The sequence below is a fragment of the Nanorana parkeri genome, unplaced genomic scaffold, assembly GCF_000935625.1.
Source record: "Nanorana parkeri isolate BGI_ZX_2015 unplaced genomic scaffold, ASM93562v1 scaffold2663, whole genome shotgun sequence".
In the NCBI taxonomy this organism is placed as follows: Eukaryota; Metazoa; Chordata; class Amphibia; order Anura; family Dicroglossidae; genus Nanorana; species Nanorana parkeri.
In genome coordinates this window covers 100148-108475 of record NW_017308931.1, presented here as the reverse complement: position 1 = coordinate 108475, position 8328 = coordinate 100148, and positions in this window count along the sequence as shown.

The following is an 8328-nucleotide window of genomic DNA, read 5'->3' as shown; positions in this document are numbered from 1 at the left end:
GGATGAGATTAAATCCATTTTACTGCAGTGGAGTAGCTTTGAAATGAGGGGAGGTATAGGGAGGAGGGGTTGGGGGGTATTCTGGTATTCCACTCTCCCTTTGGATGGGAATCCCTGCTCCGGGATATTGCAGTATACGCTAGCTCTGCAGCTGACACACACACACTGGCTGCTTGCCTAAATGCTTAGACAGAACGTGTCAATACACCATCGGGTATTACAGGTGAATGGGAGTATTGTGACTGCAGCAGAGCCTGGTGTCAATCACCCAGAGAGATGTCCTGATTGACAGGTGCTGCATGGAGCACTTACGAGACGTCAGGGTCTGCGGATCTCCGCTACCGTCTCACTCACCCCCCCTCCCCCAATCCTCCCTCCCTTCCCTGTATTTTATCCTTCATGCACTCCACGTGGGAAGCCGAGCGGGAAAGACAGAGTAGGATTCAAGGAAAAGAGAGAGAGCTCAATGGGATCAATTAAAAGGGTTAGTCCACCCATTAGGGTATGGAAGCTGGTGGGCTGGGTCACTCTCTGGCTTCTGATACAGACAAAAAGAAAGAAAACAAAAAGAAGAATCCACAATTTTGTCTGAAATAACTTGAAACTGATCAAAGTCATTGGCATCCATTGTTGTTTATTCCATATTTAATTCCAAAAATCAGATTTTGATTTTTGAGTCAACAGAATATTTGAAATAATAGAAATGAAAATGGTGTGGACAGAAATGATGGAACCCTAAAAGGCATAGCCCAAATTAGTGTAAATAAATAAATGCACACACATTAATAAAATAAAAGTGTATTTATTTTTTGGCATTTGAACGTGCAACACATGCAACTGTGATCATTAGATCATGGGTGTAATGGCCTGGCTCATGCAGACTCTACCGCCCAGTGCCAGTCCATTCCAAGGTACATAGTTTTAGTTAAAGGGTGAGAGAAAGTATGAATAGACTACAAGTGCGGTGATGTCATTGCACTTGTACTTTATTGAGAAGTCCAAAGTTTCTCTGCCACGGTAGCAGAAGGGACATGTATTCTGTCCATTCATAGATTCTGTGAATGGATGACGCATCTGTGTGGGCAGAGCCACACACATCTACACCAAATTCAAAAAGTTACAGCAGCCTGAGGGAAGAACCCCGGGATGCAGGTAAATGGGGGGGAGGGGGTGGCGTTTGGAGATATAACCATATTTCATGTTATACCCTAAATATGGGTATAACATGAAACATGGTTAGAGAATTAAACTTAGCCTTTAACCTAATATATTTTTGGACAACCTTTTAAGGCAATAACTGCAAACAAGCGATTTCTGTAGCTCTCATTGAGACTTCTGCAGATAGTTTGGTCCACTCTTCTTGAGGAAACTTCTCCAGCTGTCTTAGGTTTGAACGGTACCTTCTCCAGACTGCATGGTTTTGGTTTTTCTGTAAAAGTTTCATAGGGGTTCAGATTCGGGCTACAATGAAACATTTGCTCTTGTCGTAAAAAACACTCCACCCACTCCACTCCTTAGCATTGCAGCCGGGAAGGGCATGCAAGTAACACCTAGACGTTAAAACCGTTTTCCTATATGGAGACATTAAGGAAGATCTCTACATGGAGCAACCACCAGGGTTTGAGCAAGGACACCACCTTATGTGGTGAAGTTCTGCTTATGTCTCCTTGGAAATTTTCCTTCGCTACCATTCAAACTATTCCTCTGTTCAATCTGGGGGTGGCAAGGGAGGTTGGCTATACTCCTATGGATAGTAAACGCCCTAATACTATTTGCAACTGTAGTCACAGGAACAAGAGCCACTTGGAGATGGTCTTCTAGCCTTTACCTTTGCCATGCAGGTCTATCAGTTTTTTTCTGACAACTCTTTCTTTTGCTTTCACTGGTCCATGTTCAGTGTTGGACACAAGAAGATACCAAAGAGTAGAACAATGACTTTTCTCCATTTAAATAGGCTGACTGATTACCAGATTGAAGTCATCTGTCCGGGCCATTTTAGAATATATTGGTAGAGTAAGCAATAACTTATCTCTTTTCACACTTTCTTGCTTTACATACGACATACCAAAGGCATGCAGGTATAGATTAGACTAGGGATGAAGTCAGGTTCAGACCGAACCTGGTCCGAACCTGAACTCCTCTGCAACTGGAAGGAACTCCTAACGAACATGGAAGGAAGCTCCTTCTGTGCAGCCCAGTTATTTCTGAGAGGGAATTCCCTGCACCCAGTTTGACGTAAGCAAAGGGACAGGATGCAGTGACATCATTGACCTTATATGGCTACATTACCTATGTTTGGAAGATGACAATGTGTCCATATTAGGTACATTATGTCAGCAGAAGCATCACACCCCTTTGTTTGCATGGAGCTGGGAAATGTCTAGCCTGCAGCTGATTGGGAGGAAGTGCTCATGGCACTTCCCTGTTCGGAGAAGCACAGGATTAGACAGAGTTCGGTCCGAACCTGAGCTCATCTCTACATGAGACAATTGCTTTTAATGTCATCACTCAGCACTCTCCTTTTCTCTCTGGCACTTCAGCATGTGAACAGTCCCATAGCATTATCACGTACAAGGCAAAGATATTAGCTATTAGCCCTCCATTGGGGTGTGACCATGGCCAGGAGAACCTTAGAGAGGAGGCTTCACAGGACCTGCCCCATAGATAGTGGGAGCCTGCTGGAGCAAGGAATAAAGTAACTATTCTTATACCTTTACCCCTTCCTCATGTAAAAGCTGTGTAAGCAGATCCTATAGTATTCAAATGAAATGGGGAAAAGCATGCAAAAACCTCATTGGTACTTGTATGCAGCTGTTACTTAGCCAACGTTGGGCAAGGTTCTCGGAGGGCCGGATTGTATAGATATGGCCATAAACTTGCATGCAGCTTGGGTGCTTGGCCAGCCAAAGCAATAACTCATAGTTTGGGTCTTTGCTGATTTACAGTCATTTTCTCACTGCAGTAATGACTCCCACTCAAGGCACAGTAGCGATGGATGAGAGTGTTCATTCTACCTTGAAGGCTTAATGAATATCGCTTGCATATTCTTGGGCATATGCATGCAGGTTCACATGGGCAAACACAACCATGTTCAGCGGAGAGTCTTAGAGAAGTAGCTCAATATGGGTGATCTGTACTTCATACTGTGAATGGAGCAATGGGCCTCCCAACACCCCTTCAACAAAAACCTAATAACCATACAGACCTCAGATGTTTCTCCTACTTTGACCAGGGGTTGAGTCTCGCCAACACAGCGTGCATGTCCAGTGCCTGGCCCACAGAAGTTAATAAAAAGGGCTGTCTACTTGCTCAGCAACCCTGAGTTCATACCTAAATGGCTCGGAATTTAGGGTTCTCAAGATGTTATATATTCATACTAATTTGACATTGGGTAAGTCAATGTCAACGTAGCATTCAGCATACCACAGCTGATCACAATAGAAGACGATCTGAGGAGCCTATCTCTTCCACTAATTACTCCAATTTTATTTGCGATGGGATCTGGCGGTAATCCTCTTTCCCTTGTTTGGCTGCCTCTCACCTCAAATGTAGTTAGAATGTGTAAACTATTATAGATGTTATTGTATGGGTTTCTCTGGCGAATATTAGCGGCACTGGATGCAACATATTCTAAGAATATTTAACCTTAAGAGAAAATAGCCTAAGGCCATGTTCACACCAAGCTCGTTCCAGAAGAGCAGTTACAGACGAGATCAAAACTGCGTCCAATGTATTCCAATGGTATTTTGGGCTCTAGTTCACACCACAGAATTCAGTTCCAGAGCATGTAAAAAAAACTGCAGCAAGTCCTATTTTACCTGCTCTGGAACACATGCAAACGCATCAAAAATGCATGCAAATGCCATGGAACGCACTAAAAGCCCATTTTAAAGTAAAAAAAAAAGAATTTCACCATTGTCAGCAATTGTAGTTTAGCAGGGTGTGCAGATGTAAGCAGGAAAGACAAAATTCAGTCTCCTCAAGCCTCTGACCGGTGAGGAAATGTAATCGATCCGATCAAAGGAGAAAGAAGACAAGTCATTATTTTAAAGATCGCAATTGTCCTATAGCTTTGGTAATAGAGATCTAAGGAACTAAATTGGAAACTTCAGCAGAACTGTATTCTATATATCACTGGTATTCTTGCAGAATACATGGTACGGCTATCACTGTCTGCTGGTTGACTGGCACCTACAGCTAATGGCAACCATTAGCTGCTCATAGCACTGGTCCTCATTTCCTGTTTTAGGATGGCTTCTTTCCCTTGCAAGGTTGTCTAACTGTTATGCTGATCCTTTGACTTTAATATTTTTTATGTTACATACCTGGAACAAGAATGCAAATCAGGAGTTCTGACCTTGCTCTGACTTGACTACCTTCATGCTTGATCTAAGTCTAAGGGGACTATTCACCAAGCTGCCGAGGGCAGCCGAGTGAATGACCGAAGTGAAGTGAAGTGAGCCGAACACTGTTCGGCTATTCACTTCAGGCTGGTACGGCTAATTTCAGCCGTACATCGGCTGAAATCAGCCTTACAGCGGCTTGCTTCGTGTGGCTTCGGGTCGGCCGAACATGCTCAGCATTGCAGAAGGAGTTTGACTCAGCCGATCCAACATCTGGATCGGCTGAGCCGAACCTCCGGCAGGCTACTCACTGCTGTTCCGGCTATTCTTAAAGATCCCGAACAGCAGTGAGTGAATAGCCGAATGCCGCTGAGCGGCATTCGGCTCGGCTGTTCTGCTCGGTCCCTCAGAGGTACCGAGCAGAACAGAAAAAGAGTGAAAAACAGTTAAAAAAGTAAATAGCAATCGATTGTGCGGAGCTAGCAGTGACAGCTAGCTCTGCCCAATAGTTTCCTATTGTCCGGCGGCTCTGCTGCTGTAAAAAAAAACGAAAAAAAAACCTCTCCCTGGCGCTCTGGGAGCCTCCCGCTCCCGGCCGCCAAGGAGAGAAGCACTGATGTGTCTTTTTTTCTTTATTCTGACACGAGCGGTGTCAGAATAGAAAAAAAAAAAGAGAAATTTCCCGTTGAAAAGCATTGGAACATTACTATTGGCTATTTCAATTTGCAATAGCCAATAGTAAACTAGCATTGTCCCCGCCCTCTGCTGATGGACCTGATGGGGAACTGCAGCAGAGGGCGGGTACAATGCTAATTTACTATTGGCTATTGCAATTTGAAAAAGCCAATAGTAATGTCCCAATGCTTTTCAAGGGGAAAATTTCTTTTTTTTCTACTCTGACATCGATCGTGTTAGAATAAAGAAAAAAAAAGGACACCACCATCTAAAGTCCTGTGCTTCCACCCATGACCAACTAGAAAGATATCTCCTCCGCTTACATGTACACCGGACCTCTACCCTTCTATCTCCATTCCCACCCTTCTCTCTACGGCCCTCTCTCCTTTCTTTTTCTTCCCCCAACTGGTCCCTCCCTAGCTATCTCTTCCCAGTGATCCGCTGATACAAGCCCGAACTGGCTCCCGTAATCAAACATGACCTACGTGTTATGCACTATACCTATTGCCTGGAAGGGTTATATCTTCTGCCAAAACACTAGTGTGCTATTATGCTGTGTTTAACGTATTAGTCTGGACCGGCCTTGGGAGATCCTCCCTCTCTTTCTATGTCTTGTACTATGTTCATTGTTGCATGTGTTTTGTTTTTTTTTTGTTTGTACTTCGAAAAACTGTATTGTTGAAGATTGCTACACTGTAATTTGCAATCAGTGAAGCTTTGTTGTACATTTGCAATTTTCAAATAAAAAAATTTTGAACGTTAAAAAAAAGAAAAAAAAGGACACAGCGGCCTTTCTCTCCTTGGCGGCCGGGATCAGGAGACTCCCGGGGCGCCAGGGAGAGTTTGCTGAGCCGCTCGGCCATGATCGGAAAATTTACGGGCTATTGTGAATAGTTGCGACCGTACAGTAGAAACGGTCGCACGTCTCCGTTCACACTGCTCGATTCTCGTACGAAAAACCGATCGCATACGATTATCGTACGAGAACAATAAACCCTCCTAAACAATACCAGATCCTTTAGGTAGGAATGTTAGGAGGGACCACATGTAAAAAAAACAAGCAAAAAAAGTGTGTAGGGTTCCCCCTCAAAGTCATTCCAGGCCCTTAAGTGTAAAGTGGCACTCAGATGTGGCCTCCCCCGTTGTGAATGAGTAAGGTCACTAAAGGGTTAAATCGAATTGTACAAAAGAGGTCAGGCTTTTGAAAAAAATCCTTTATTTGAAAAAAAACAAAAACAAAGTTTCGACAAAAAATAAATAAATAAATAATAATAAAAAAAGACGACCGCCATCCCGTCCGCTCGCGACGAACACCTGCCGCAGAATGACATTTTGAAAGATGTCGGCAACATACAGTATAAGCAATTGGGTGGAGCTAGCGGTGACAGCTAGCTCCGCCCAACAATTTACAGTAGTACGGCATCTGATAGGTGAGCCATGATTGGGCAAAGTCATCATGACTTTGCCCAATCATGGCTCTTACAGAGTACTAGGCCCTGATTGGGCAAAGTCCAACATCACTGCCCCTTTCAAAACCTGTGGAACAATAAAATGAATATGACAGAACAGCTTGATGGGGACTAGAGCACATGCGAGGTGGGGGGTGTAGAGGGAGCCACACACACAAGATTGTGAGACAAAACATCGCACACGGTTTTAAAATATAAAAACAACTTTTGGCTTACAGAAATGGAGAAGACCGCCTGCAAAGTTTTATACGGTCCATTGTTATTTGTCCTTGATTGGCTTGCTGGCATTTTATTCTTCGGTCCCGGTATGATAACAATTTTCTTATTTGGGTCTTTGGATTAAAAATTGTAAGAACACCTGGGATAATCAATACATTTGGGAAACTGATGTAATCAGAAGGAAAACTCACAAATGGTAGCCGCCATGTTTATGTCAGGACAACTTTTCTTTATCTTGCTCTCTAAATGGCCAGGTAGGGAGGGCCAAGGATTCCGGCGTTTTGTGGTCACGAAAATTCAATAGCGGTAACAGAAGGCTGTGTTTAGCAGATAAGGTAATCGTGTTGCACCTCATGTCCCAACTTACACATTTTTACTGCTAGTACACCGAACAGCAAAGTATAAGGCACAGAATAAAGAATAACTTAAGACTGGAAGAATTAAATACCCTGTTAGGTTTTTATGGCTAAATGCAAAAAGAGTAACAATCAAAGGGGATTGAGGTCCTTAAAATGAGGAGCAAACATAACACAACAACCTATTTAACCCCTTCATGACTGAGGCCTTTTTTTCATTTTTTGCACCCATGTTAAATTCCAAATTTTAGGCCTGAAATTAGAAAAAAATTTTAGGCCTGAAAATAGAATAAAATGGTGGCAGTTGCAAATTTTTATGTTGCACGATATTAGCGCAACTACTTATCAAACCTCAAAATGTTGTCAAAAATGTACTTAAATGCCCCAAAACACAATAAAATACACATATGTTGTTTTCATACGTAGGCACACCCGACGGGTGTTTACATGGCAAACCCATTGCTCGCGGGGACCTTTAGAAAATGTTTTTTATTATTTTTAGATTTATTTTATTTAATTTTAATTTTAAAAACTGTTTTGTTTTTTTTTACTTTACTTTGATTGTTATCACATAGGGGGGCTTACAAGTCCCCCACGTGATAGCAGATGGTGGTGACATGTAATCTTTAAGTGGTGTCGGGCGCGGGGGGGGGGGCACACGCACCCCTTCACCGGGCCATAGAAGCGATCTGGCGACAGCTGAGTCGCCAGAATTGCTTCTATGGTAAAGCCGACCGTCGGCTTTTAGAGGTTTAAATGGAGTCCCGGCGGATGCCGCTGGTAGTCTGTTTAAACAGCCCCGATGACAGCAACGTACACTGTACGTCATCATTCACGAAGGGGTTAAAGCATCAGGTGTGTTTTTATTGATCCCATAATTGTTAAAATGTATAAAATATATAAAAAATGCAACGGGTTCAAAGGTCCAATCCACAGGGTGCCAATGCTGCTGTGCGATTTTACTGCAGAGTGAACAGTGTTGTCACCCTGTTAAAAAAAAAATAACAGATCTACTGGCAAGTTTAAAACTATATTACAAGGTAGGCGGGGCTCAGAAAAACAAGAATTACTGTATTAATGCTTGCAACAGGGTGCATATATGTCATGTTTTTATTTTTCCATGGTTCCACTTATTCTAGGTTCTCTCTGATTCACTGCAGCTATAACATCTTGTCATCAGTGCGGTGGGCAGGTCTGTACATTGAAACTTCCTGCTCTAGCTTTTTGTAAGCAACAGCCTATGGGGGGTGTTTGGAAATATCAACC